General features: G+C 42.3%; 1 pseudogene; it reads right to left on the reverse strand.

Moving 5' to 3' along the window:
* Positions 1-1120: 1120 nt before the first annotated feature.
* Positions 1121-12809, reverse strand: LOC108707521 (annotated as a pseudogene).
* Positions 12810-13610: the final 801 nt, after the last annotated feature.

Raw genomic sequence — 13610 nt, forward strand, 5'->3', positions numbered from 1 at the left:
CAAATCTTTTTAGTGAGGAGAAATACAAATGCTGCACATTGCCTTTCAGTTCAACACAAATGGGAATCCAAATGCTTCCTCCATGTTCTGTCTAGTAACAGATGTGTATCACTTGAAAATGCAGGGCTGCAACTTTTGGAGCAAAGTCCTGTCTAGTGACAGCCAAGATGTGATTGCAGCAATGCCAATCACTTTGAATGGGGGAAGGAGTTATAGCGTTTGTTCCGCTCTTCAATAAGTTGCTGTGACAACTAAACACTACATATCTCACTGTGTGCCGTTACCTGAAGCTTACCCAGTAGAATTTAAAGCATAACCAGTGTTTCTTCTGATCCCAAACATGCTCTTCTTAGAGCACATCAGGTTAGAGCAGAGGCTTTTGCTCAACATAGGAAAAGCCAAAGAAGTGGGTTCCACCTATCAGCAATGCTACAAATGGGAACATTTGCTTATTAGGCTTTCAAGCATCAGTGATTGCGTTAATCACAGCAACCCCCTTCCAAGCATATTGGCAAATTTCTCCATCTGTGTTTGCTGAAGGTATGTATTTCTTTAAGAAAGGATGTGAATAAAGCAAAAAAAAACAACCTATATGGTACCAGGGGGGCATTGGATAGATCAGGGTAAGGTAAATATCTCAGATAATTCTTAAACATACTTGGGTAAATCAAAACTCACTAGAATTTTCACACCACAATATGTATGAATGAGACCTGTAACTGTACAGAGACTGTAAGCTCCACTGGGGCAGGTGAATGATGTATAATCTGTAACATGATGCAGAATATGTCTGTGCTGTATAAACACCAGGAAATAAATAAAAATAATAGATGCAACTGTTCAAAGTGAGAAAACGAAGGTAGATACAACTGCTTCATTGCTTTGCCCCCTGCTGGACAGGTATTGGATCTGCATGTGGTTTATTTATGTAGAAACCATTGCAGTCATTAACTACTACACATACAAACAGACAGAAAGCCACAGTTTCATTAAACTAGCAATGGCTGGCCAAAACAGAAAAAAGAAAACTTCAAAGAATATTAAAATCATTTTATATAGTTAACAAAAATATATCATTATTATATCTTTTTTTTACAACACATTTATAAAATATACTTTACATGAAGGTTATAAATATCAGTAGGCCCCAATTGAGGATTCAGGAATATTCAGGGCGTGCATTTCTCGTGTCATATTGGATTTTTCCGTGAGGGTTGATTGAAGTAACATGTGCTCCACTACACCGGTTCTTATATCCATCTGAACAATTTCATGTTTCAGCTTTGTTAGTGCCTGCTTGGTCTGTAGCAGTGATGCTGTAAGAAAAATTTAGAAAATAAATTAGTTTTTCATGATTTACCTTTGCAGTTAGTCATTAAAGCAATGAATAAAGAAAAAGAAAGAACTGGCCCATATAATTGCACCTACCAATATAGAAATTCCGAATTAAATTAGAAGTATTGGGATTAAAACTTAACCTTTAATAAGCATTTAAAATGGATGTGCAGATAATAACGTTAAAAGCACAGTTAGAAGCAAGAGGCTGATTGACCAGGTAAGGAAAGGGTTAAAATGAGTGGTGCTAAGCACCAATCTTAACGGGTTATAATTATTAGTCTAAATGGATTATGGGTCTCTCTCCTGCGGCCACAGTATGATAAACAATCAAAAAAATACCCTTTGCAACACCAACCCCTTCACCCATTTAGAGATCCCTACCATGATGAGAAAAATTGGCCACGTGAAGGAGATATATAGCAAAAGCTTAGAATAATATGCACAGAAAGAGGGTGTAAGTCACCAGCACAGCAAATTAACAAATGTCTATCAAGCCATACTGGCGAGTACTCTTAGTAGTATCCGTTGGAATACAATGTGCCTCAGGCACTGACCTAGTTCTATCAACAATGGTGGGCCCTCGGCCGTTGACTTGTTGCCAATGAGCACCTAATTTAAGAGATAGGTTCGTTAAAAGCCATCTTACTAAACAGCAACTAACATCATTAAGTGGCATCTTGGCATGCGGCAAGTGTAAAGCATGTAAAATGATGCACAATCGTAGCTATGTTGTTGATAGGTTTGGCAAAAAACATCGAATCATACACAGTTTTACATGCAATACAAACAACATTATTTACATGCTAACTTGCCCTTGCCATAAAATTTACATTGGCAAAACTAACAGCCCGTTTAAGAAGAGACTTATGGAACATGTTCACAGCATTTAAAATCCAATTTGTAACTTGAGAATATATTTGTATATATTGGTAGGTGCAATTATGTGGGCCAGTTCTTTCTTTTTCTTTATTCATTGCATATATCTGACCCTGCACACCATATACTGTGATTGATGTTGGTGCTCCCCAACACCTTACTCTTGCACGTTAGTCATTAAAGCACAAGGAAATGGGTTTAAACTGAGGATTGGCAATTTGTGACAACCCACGGAGAGTAAAATCACTTGTTTATTCTTCTCTTCTGTAAAACAATATCATTCTTGGCTACTGTTCTACGAGTGCCCAGTCATTATCTTCAGTCACTTCCCAGGTTCAGTGATCCCTAACAACTAGATTGCATTTTAGCTAGTAGTAAAACTATAAAAAAAAAATATATAAAGGCCAATGAAAAACCTGCTATAGACCATTCTACAGCACGTGAAAATAAGAACTACGTCTTTACATAAATATATTCTCAAGTTACAAACTAGATTATTTCCATGTAACGTGGGGTTTCCTTTAATTAATCACTCTGTAGCTTTGGTAACAGTGGTTCAGGTGGGTATCACAATGATAAATTGTCCCAATATTTTCTGCATTTTGTTTTTAGCTGCAGAGTAACTTTTAGGCCTATGTGTAGAGGGCTGTTAAATAAAGACAAATCTAAAAATGAGAGCCTATATTATAACCAAAAGCATTGTGCAATAAGAAACCTTGCTGTTTTTTTAAACAAAATATCAACTAGCCAAACAGAATTGCGGACTTGTTCCTACGGATCCATTCACAGGCAATAAAGAGTGACTATTCCCCACCTATATATTTGGAATTGCAGGAAAGTCCAATGGAACACAAACCAAAAACCTACCCCCATCAGTCATGCTACTTCACTTTTCTTCCATTTCCTGCTTTACTTTTTCTAATTCCTCTGTAATCTGACAATAAAATGCAAAAGAACTGTATGAGGTATGAGCGCAGTCATGCTGGTATTGCATCTGTTACCACTAAAGAAAATACTTTACCTCAGCCAGAATTCTGGTTCTCTCAGTTACCCCTCCACTTGCTTGCTGGTATCTTTCTTTTGCCTAAAAAGGAAAACTGAAATATTATTTTGAATGTAAAAAGCAATAAGTTCATCTGTAGAGAATCAATTACATATAATTCAAATCACGTGCCCATCTTTATCCTTGGTCTTCGTCTTATCCCTAGCTTTTTGCAATCTGAGCCCTAAAAATAGAAAGGATACAGTTCCAAGAGACTAACTAACATGAAGTTACTCATGTCTTCAACTCATAATGCACAGAAGTTTACCTAAGGCAAGCCTACTGTTACAATAGTTAAATGCTGTGCAACATCTTTAGTATGTACCCCACCAGGCTGCAGCTTTACTCATTTTTAAAAGGTGCAGTATATCCAGGGGGTCAGGGTGAGCCTCTCTGCAGACCTTGTTTAGGGGGGCAGGGAGTTGCACCAATTCCAGGGGCTTCTTCCAACCCCATGGACCCCCAGGCTGGGATCCCCAGCTTAGATGGCTCTTCTCCAGATGGAGGGGTAGCTGTCACTTCCACAGACCCCCAGCCCCCCTTTGGGCTATCCAGCTTTCTCAATCACTGGCTTCCCTACAGAGCTTACCTTCCATCGCAGATAATTTGGGTAACGCCCTAGCCAAGCTGGGTCAGAAACCCAGTGGGAAATGCAAGAGAATATACAGTTCAAAAGGAGAAACTAGCACTCATACTCCCTCAGAGGGTTCATCAGCTGGAGTGGACTCATCCCAGTCGGAGGGAGAACGAAAATTCCAGGCTACCTGTAAGTTTTCCAAGTCTTATCCCTTTCCCAAAGAATTGGTGGACAAGTGGTCCATGCCACCAATGGCTGATGCTCCGGTATCTAGACTGTCCAAGGCCACAGCCCTACTAGTCACAGACTCGGCAGCATTTAAATACCCATCTGACAGACGCCTATAGGGGTTCTTGAGAGCATTTTACTCATCCGCAGGATCCACTCTACAGCCGGTGCTGGCTTCTACCTGGGTGGCCAGGGCCATACAAACATGGGCCGATTCTTTAATCAGAGACATTCAATACGGAGCTCCTAGATTGGAACTTCAACCAGTAACAAGGGACGTCCTACATGGAAAACTAACAAGTTACACACCAAACCCCCAGCTGACAAGTCCACATTGGGTTGACGGGGCACCCCCTCTGGAGTCACAGCAACCAATAGGGGGCAGGTTGCTTAAACTCCGGGAGGTGTGGAATCGACATTCGTCAGACAATCGGGTCAACAAAATTTCAGAGGGCTATCATTTAGACTTCTCTTCTCAGCCCCCCAGAAAATTCATCATGTCCAGAATTCCGGTCAACCCATCCAAAGCTAAAGCCTTTTTGGAATGGATATCCAAGATGAAACAAAACGGAGTGATTGTACCAGTGCCCTCGCTGGAGAAATTCTCTGGGTTCTACTTCAATCTGTTCCTGGTGCCCAAGAGGGACGGATCATTCCTCAACAAACATATACGCTCGGTATGTTTCAAGATGGAGACCCTGCGATCTGTGAATCAGGGAATGGAACCAGAACAATTAATGACAACAGACAGGGAGGATCCCGCAGCAAAGCAACTCTATCGGAAGCCCAAAAGATTCTGAGATGGGTGGAACTCAACCTTGTAAGGCTCTGCCATTCATATCCCAGGAGTGAATAACACAATGGCCTCCAAAAACAACCGCAAGATGAAGAGATTCTTTGCACACTCACGAGAGCCGTTAGCAGTAGGGGTGGATGCCATGATTCAGAATTGGCACTTCGATCTAGCCTACATCTTTCCGCCACTAACCATATTGCCTCGGGTCCTCAAGAAGATCAAACAATCTGCACGGTGATTGTAATAACTCCTTTTTGGCCCAGGAGAACGTGGTTCTCCGATTTCCAAGAAATGTCAGCAGCACAACCAGTTCGCTTACCATCCAGAATGGATCTCATATGCCAGGGACCCATAGCCCATCACAATCTGGGCCTATTCGTTTTGACGGGATGGCTATTGAAGCCAACATTTGGTGAAGACAAGGCATAACTGAAGAGGTGATTGACATGTTAAAGTCGCGCAAACCCACATCTTCCAAGGCCTACCACAGGGTATGGCGTAGCTCCTGGAACTGATGCGAAGAGGCACAGTTACCCTTCCTCGAGTTCAACATTCAAAGAATCCTATCCTTTCTACAATGAGGTTTCCAGTTGGGCCTAAAACGGAGTTCCCTAAAGGTACAGGTATCAGCACTATTGGCTCTATTTCACTCACACCTAGCTCTGGAAGACTCTGTTCACACATTCCTACAAGGAGTGGCTCATGTAGCACCACCTTTTTGCCCTCCGATCCCAGGATGGGATTTCAACCAGTCTTGAAAGCCTTACTGGATCCCCCTTTTGAACCACTAGGGACCATTACTGATAAGTGGCTCATCTGTAAAGTAGTGTTTTTAGTGGGGATTGCTTCCACCAGAAGAGTCTCGGAACTAAGTGCGCTATCATGTGATCCAGCTTATCTAGTATTCCACAAACATAAAGCAGTTATATGCACAGTACCATCATTTCTACCCAAGGTAGTGTCCTCATTTCACATAAATCAGGAGATTGTGGTACCATCCTTGTGCCCAGAACCCAAAAACACTAAGGAAAAGCGCCTTCACAGTCTAGATGTGGTCAGAACTCTTATTTGGTATTTGGAAAAATCCAAGTCCCTTCGACATTCTCAAAGACTGTTTGTCATTCCTAACAGGCCTAGAAGAGGCATGGCGGCATCCAAGATGTCCATTACAAGATGGCTTAAGGAGACCATTCGCCAAGCGGCCAATTGGTTGTCTGTTCACACATTTACCAAGTTCTACAGCATAGACACCTTTTCCTCATCAGAGGCCGCCTTTGGCTGCAAGGTGTTACAATCTGTGGTACAGTAATGTGCCACAATCTCTTCGCTCCCACCCTGCTGTTCTCGGGGCTGCTTTGTTAAGTCCCCAGTTGTTCCCTGTGATGACAGAGAAAACGGATTTCTTGATACTCACCGTTTAATGCCTTTCTCTGTAGTCGATAGGGGGACACTGGTCTTCCCGCCCCGCGGCAAGATGTTGATCACATTGGTCCATGAGAGAATACTCCCTGAGTTACCAGTTCTGCTAGTTAAGTTTTATTCCTATTTTTTAGCAGTCTCTTTGGTACAAACTGAATTGCTGAAGCCAGTCCCTAGGTTACACCCCCTTTAATTATTCATTCAAGTGTCCTGCCTCCGGAGGGTGGAGCTTAACCCCAGCTGTTCCCTGTGTCCCCCAATTGACTACAGAGAAAGGGATATAACGGTGAATATCAAAAAATCCCGTTATTGTACCTCACTCAGCTGAGCCTGGGTAGATCAGTACTCTTGCACCAGCTGCTCCAGTTGATTGTTGATGTATTTTTCACGGCTAATAACTTTTTCCAGTGCCTTGGCAATTTCGTTGTGGAGTTTATCAAGGTATCCCTGCAGTTTGAAAGAAAACCAAAACATTTTAATCATTAACCATCTATCCATTTGCATTTTTTTGTGCATTTTTGCATTTAAATTTGTGCTTTTTTATACATAAACTGCCAATAAAAAAGCATGGTTATCCCTCCTCCCCTCAAAATGTGCTGCTATAGGTTCATTCAATGAATTCTGTATTCCAGTTCACTGTAAACAACTGTCCAGATTTGCACACACACACACATATATGTTCAATATTATGGCTCACAAAAAGTAGTTGTACAAAAGTAATGACTGTATTAATAAGTACTAACATTGGTGAGCAGGTAATGCAAGTACAATTTTGTGAAGAGCAAGGTTCCATCACACAGTTTGGCTCTCTAAAGGCAGAAAACTGAGCCCCTTGGGCATGGCCAGCTGTGAGAAGCCAACCACAGCTAGATTGACTCTAATACATCAAACACAGATTTTTCTTTTAAAAAACTGGCTTAATGGTTTGGAAACTTTATGATCTTACAACGTAAAATAATTTTCTCTCAGGATACAGGGATATAGGGTGTTATAGCGCAATTCAGTATATAAGCCTTACTCGCAAGTGCAATGCAATTAAATTATTACTCTAAGCAAAACTCTACCTTAGTTTCCTTTAAGGATGTGTCAATGCCATCTCTGTGCTGGTACATCTGATCAACATGGACCCTCCACTCCTACAAGAAAAACTTATAAAATATGAAATAAATTGAAAAAAAAGTTAACCCAATTGAAAATGGAAAAAGTTTGTTACTTCTTTAGCTTTGTTAGAACATTTATAAGGTTACAGACACTGAAGTAAAACTTACACCACTGTCATTAGGTTATATTTATACTTTCATGTATAGAGGCAGAAAATAGAAACATACAAAATGGCAGCAAAATGAACTAGTAGTTAGCATTAATGCCTTGCATTATTTCTTCTGTGACCACGTGAGTCTCCTCCAGCTGATCCTTCATTTTCTTCTCACATTAATGGCTAAGTTCTTGCTTGACGAACAGACTGTAAGTGTGCTTATCGTAAGGAACTTGATTGTAAGCTCCATTGGGATAGGGAACAATGAAGAGGTATCAACGAGGTAAAGTGGTGTGTAATAAGGTGGCGCTATACCCAGGATAATTCTAACTGTGGCATCAAGCAGCAGGTATGAGAATGTCTCAATTAATACATTTTAAAGAATGGTTCAGTGATATGATCCCAAAATATATATGTATATATATATATATATATATATATATATATATATATATATATATATATATATATATATATGATATAGGCAACACAGTTATTGTATATGCATCATGTGGCATCACAAGTAGTTCTTGATTTTCCATGACAAACAGTCCATGCCTTTACATGGTAAAGGAAGCACATGTGCTGCTTGTATCACTCCGGCCATGTGCCCAATTACTTAAAGGGATACTGTGATGGGAAAACATGTTTTTTTCAAAACGCATCAGTTAATTGTGCTGCTCCAGCAGAATTCTGCAATGAAATCCATTTTTCAAAGAGCAGAATAGATTTTTTTAAATTCAATTTTGAAATTTTAGACATATTGTCAGTTTCCAAGCTGCCCCCAGTCATTTCACTTGTGCTCTGATAAGCTCCCTAACACCTGCATTGGTGAGAGCTCCAGGCTGTGATTTTTTTTCCCAGGCCCATTTTGGGTCTGGGGGGAGCAAACTGCTTTTCCCCCACAAATGCCTCCAAAAAAATGAGGAAGAAGACGACGGCAAATTGCTGGCCAAGGAGTGAGGACTTGCTTGGGGTCTAACAGGAGGACTGCTGCTCCCGGTTTGGCAGCAGCAGTTGAAAATGTTCAGGTGTGCAAGGAGGTGGTGGCCATGGCTACAAGTGACAGCAAGGAAGGAGAAAGTACCTTTACATGCAGTCTTCCATCTGTTATGGAGTCTCCCAAGCAAGTGAATACCCTGGATGTACAAGCCCAAGTTGCTGCAGAGAGTTGCAGTTCTGTTGTGGGAAGTGGCAGTTCTGCTGCTGAGAGTTGCAGAGGCAAGCCAGGAAGCTGCTGTAAGGCATGCTAGGAGCCAGGAAGGAAATGCTGCAGGCTGTGAGGAAGACATGAAGAGTGCTGAGACCGCATGCTGTGTGGCTATGGAGGTGGCTGAGGAGGTGCTGAGAGAGAAACCCAATCCACCTGCTGCTGCTGCAATGGCCCAGGTAGGAGCAATGCACCTGTGTGATCATGGGGGAGAGGAGGCTGCTGGAAATGGTGCTGGGAAGCCAGAGACTGTGGGCTCAGCTGGGCCAAATCAGAGCCAAATAATCAGGGCACATTAAAGTATTGGAAGAGAAAATGAACCTTTTGGAGGGGAGTGTTAGTAACATGGTAGCTGGACTGAGTGCTCTTAAAGGGACTGAAAGATCTAAATCTGTAAAGAAAATTTTTTCATGTCTAATGACTTGGAGGATATTGAGAATAACATTACCAGGGTTCTGGCAGTTATGCAGCCCTGGAAAGAAGTTTGTGATAATCAAAAGAGATTCCATGAAATGGAGGAAAATGAACTGAAAAGGTTGCTCAAAGACTTTTCCTTTTCCTCTTTTCTAAAGAGACTGTGATCCCTGGGAGAGGCAATGTGAAGCCTTTCTGTGCAGATTCCCAGGCCCCAGAGACTGTTTCAGTGCCCAGCACTAGTGGCCATACTAATGGCAATATAAATGCTATAAGTGTTGCTGGTGTGAGCGTGCCCAGTGCATTGAGTGTGCCTGGTGTCAGTTTGCAGTGTGACAAGGCTACAGGGAGTACTAACATGGCTGCACCCCTGACAAATAAAACTGTATGTGATGCTGTAGTAAGAGAGAATGTAGCTGGTGAAAGCAGTGTCACAGAGGGTGCAGGAATCCTCCTGTAAATAGTGAGAGTGAAGGGGCACAAGGGAGGATTGGTGTTTAGGATCGTAAGAGACTGTTTAGGCAGAATGTCTCTGAGGTGGATGAGAGTCAGACCAGTAGGAGGAAGAATGAGGTGAAAATTAAGTGGGTGAAGGAGAGGGATAAGTTCCCAGAGCGCAGGTTTGTAGCCAGAAATCTCATCAAAGAGTCATTGGGCTTCACCCCTGCAGATGTGTTTGGGCTGTTAAGTGTCACAGACACTGAGTTTGATATGAGCTTCAAACTGTCTCAGGGTCTGGGTGAGTTCTGACGCAAATATGAGGGTAAGAGAGAAGCCCCAGAGTGGGAGGGGTTTAGCGTGATTCCAGTCTCCCTGAGACCAAGACTGTGACCATTATGTTTAAGACAGTGTCTGTCCCCCCTAAAGATGTGATGGTCTGGCTAAAGAGGCAATGCACTGTCCTGTCCCCCCTTACCCCACTGTATAATGAGGAGGGTTTCTAGATAGGAGGGTGGAAGGTACAGGTCAAACTGCACAGGAATTTCCATGTTCCCAAGCACCTTCTAGCACAGAGAGCGCTGTAAGGCTCTCTGCGCTAGCGTACTGGCCCTCTCTGTCGCCCTCGTGAACTCCCCTGGACCCAATCAGGCGCAAAAAATGGGGTAGGGGGAAGCAGAAACTGCTGCTGCCTCAGGCAGTCGAGGGGCCAGGATCACCCCTGGTAAAGACAGGGATGTTTGCTACCATCCTGGCCCACCCAGAGTGTGTTTCAGGTGTGGCTCAAACAGGCACTTTGCAGCTAAATGCCCAGTGGTGAAGTGCGCCCTCTGTGGTGAAACTGGGAACCCCAGTAAAGAATGACAGGAAATCCGCTGCAACATGTGCTTGAAGTTAGTCCATGCCCACCGTTCTTGCCCTGATGCCTGGCACAACATTGTTAGAGATTGCCCTAATTTACAGGAGGGATTTGGCCAGGGAATGGAGATTGTGGAGGAGGGTGCCCAAACATCTGAAGTGGTGTGATCATAGAGGGAGGTTGTGCAGCTGGAGTCCAGTGCACTGTGCAGTAAGGTGGTGGGTAGGGCAGCAGGGAAGTTACCCTAAGAGAAGGGTGAGGGCCAGTCAGACAAGAAGAGAGGAGAAGTGGAGTGTGGTGGGAAAGAAAGCCTCCATTAAAAAGAAAGACACCTCCTCAAAAATAGTGGTAGCAACAGGCAATAGGTTTGTTCTGCCAGAATTTAAGAGCTGGGAAGAGCTGGCTGAGGGAGGAAGGAAAGAGAGAGAGAGAAGAGGAAGGCTAGGGCCTTTGGAAAAAGGAATAGAAAGAGGGAAGAGGGAAAAGAGAGTGGGGAGGATGTTTTGAGTCAAGAGGGAGAATGTGAATCCCTAGAGGAGGATATTGAGATTGACCTGGATGGTGAGGAGAGTACCCCAAAATTCCAAGTGAAAAGGAGGGGTGAGGAAAGTGACGGTGCCAGGCAGAAACAAAACAGGATTTAATGATAAGGGAACTTACTTTCATTATATGAATGTTGGTTTAATAATGTGATGTCTTCTGTTTCTGAAATGTTTATATAATTTTCTGTAATGGTTTTTAATTTCAATAAAATTCCCTAACACAAGATAACCGCTCCCTGGTAGATCTAAGAACAACACTCAATAGTAAAAGCCAAGTCCCACTGAGACTGATTCAGGGATGGGCTGCACCTCAATGATGATGGTGCAGCTGTTTTGGGAGAGAAGATGGCTGAGGGTTGGAGGAGATTTTAAACTAGGCATGGGGGGGAGATTTCAGTAAAAGATTCAGTGGAAAACAGGTTAGATGAGATAGTGGGCAAAGAAAGGGAAAATGGGGGAGGAGATTTGGCTGGGGGTACTGTTAAGGATAGGGAGGACCACATGTCATATGTTCAATATGGTACCAGTATTAAATGTATATTTGCAAATGCAAGGAGTCTGACTGGTAAAATGGAAGAGCTGGAGGTGCTGGTGCTGGAGGGAAAATATGATGTGATTGGTGTGGCTGAAACATGGCTGAATGAGTTGCATGACTGGGCAGTTAATATCAGTTGCTATACTTTGTTTCAGAGGGACAGAGGCAATAGAAAAGGAGGAGGGGTATGTCTGTTTGTTAGGCAGGATTTAAAAGCTTATATAAAGGAGGAGGTGATTTTAGAAAATGAGGGGGCAGAAGTCTTATGGGTGGAGTTCTTCACCAATTGTAAAGAGTCCAGCAAATTAATTGTAGGTGCATGCTATAGACCCCCTAATGTAAGTGATGAGGAGGAGGCTAAGCTCCTGATGCAAATAGAAAAGGCTGCTAGTTTGGGTAAAGTAATGATAATGGGGGATTTTAATTACCCAGATATTGACTGGAGCAACAGTACTGCCATATCAGTTAATGGGAATAAGTTTATAAACTTGTTGCATGACAATTTTATGGCACAGGTTGTTGAGGAGCCTACCAGAAAAAATGCTATTTTGGATCTAGTGATCTCAAATGACCCAGAACTTATAGCAAATGTGCAAGTCATTGAACGCCTGGGTAATAGTGACCATAATGTTATATAATTTAATAGGAAAAGTAGTGATGAAGTCAAACACAGTGGGTTGCTGCAAAATAAGTGCTTTTATTGAACACTACATGTTTCGAGCATAGCTCTTTATCAAGTGTAATACAAAAGGAACAACATACAACCTTATATGACTTAAAGTCCACCCCTCATTAGTGATGATCGGATACAGGTAATTGCTGTCAGGTAATTATACAGCCTGACCCAATCCAAAAAAAAGCTATAATGTATAAATGAAGTCCCAGAGTGTGTTGATAATTTCCATATAAAGATTACAGGAGAAATTATCCACAGTAAACTTGTAAGTTGCTGCTTTGAAAGAGCATGTGATAACAGTCAAAGGATCTGCACAAGCTGACGTCATCTTTGGAGAGCAGGGAGAACTGCTTAGAAAATACAAAGAGACCGTGTCAGCACACAAGGCGCGCAAGTATGAGAGAGACGCGCTGGATTATCTACACAACAAAGTTTACACATGGCAGGAAGAAAGAAATACACAACGCGGCATGGGAGAGAGACACAACGCTACCCACCGCCAACAGCGCTGGAACCGCTATGGATACCATAGAAAGAGCACACGCGACTCCTCTTCTGATTCAACGGGAGGATTTTCTTCCAGCTTCGACAGAAACAGGGACATGGGTGCAGCTTCAGCACAGTTGGAACAGCCCCGTCGGCAGAACTACCCGGGATTACAGCAGGCACCTTCTTTTTTAGAACAACATACTTAAAGGAAAAATCCAAGGCTTGCTACACCAAGAGAAGCATACCCTAAATGGAACAAGCTGAAGAGGTAACTGATTTAGTCATTAACATTTCCTCCCATGTTTTATCCCCAGAGGAAAGATCGGTTTTAAACAGGGGGTTAGGATTTGTCCCAGCATACAACATGGACCTTTTAAACTGGGAAATTGACTTTCATAAACTGTTAAGAAAACTTAAACTCAAAATATGGTTTGAAAATAATGTAATCAGTAATTAAGAAAAAAAGTACGTTCATTCCACCAGTACAAAACAATGCCTTGTCAGCGTTTGAGAAAGTAGTTACTGGTGAGGTCAAAAAAATTTGTGAGAAACCCAGTATTGTTAAGCCTAACTTTAACCTGTCATATGGTGAGAGACATGCACTACATAAATTACAATCAAATAATTCGGGTGGGGGTATTGTACTTATGGACAAACAAATGTATAAAGAAGAAGCAAATCGCCAATTATCGATACCTGGAAATTATAAGCTTATTGGAAAAGATCAAGTATTTGATATACAAAAGGAGATAAGGTCTTTGGTAACAGATGCATTTACTAATGGGCTCATAACCTCAGACACCAAGGATTTTCTCTTGGTAGATCAGCCTCGTGAACCAGTTCTTTATCTCCTTCCTAAAGTGCACAAAACTTTGATAAATCTCCCGGGACGTCTGATTGTCTCTGGGATAGGTTC

Source organism: Xenopus laevis, chromosome 2L (genome assembly GCF_017654675.1).
Source record: "Xenopus laevis strain J_2021 chromosome 2L, Xenopus_laevis_v10.1, whole genome shotgun sequence".
In the NCBI taxonomy this organism is placed as follows: domain Eukaryota; kingdom Metazoa; phylum Chordata; class Amphibia; order Anura; family Pipidae; genus Xenopus; species Xenopus laevis.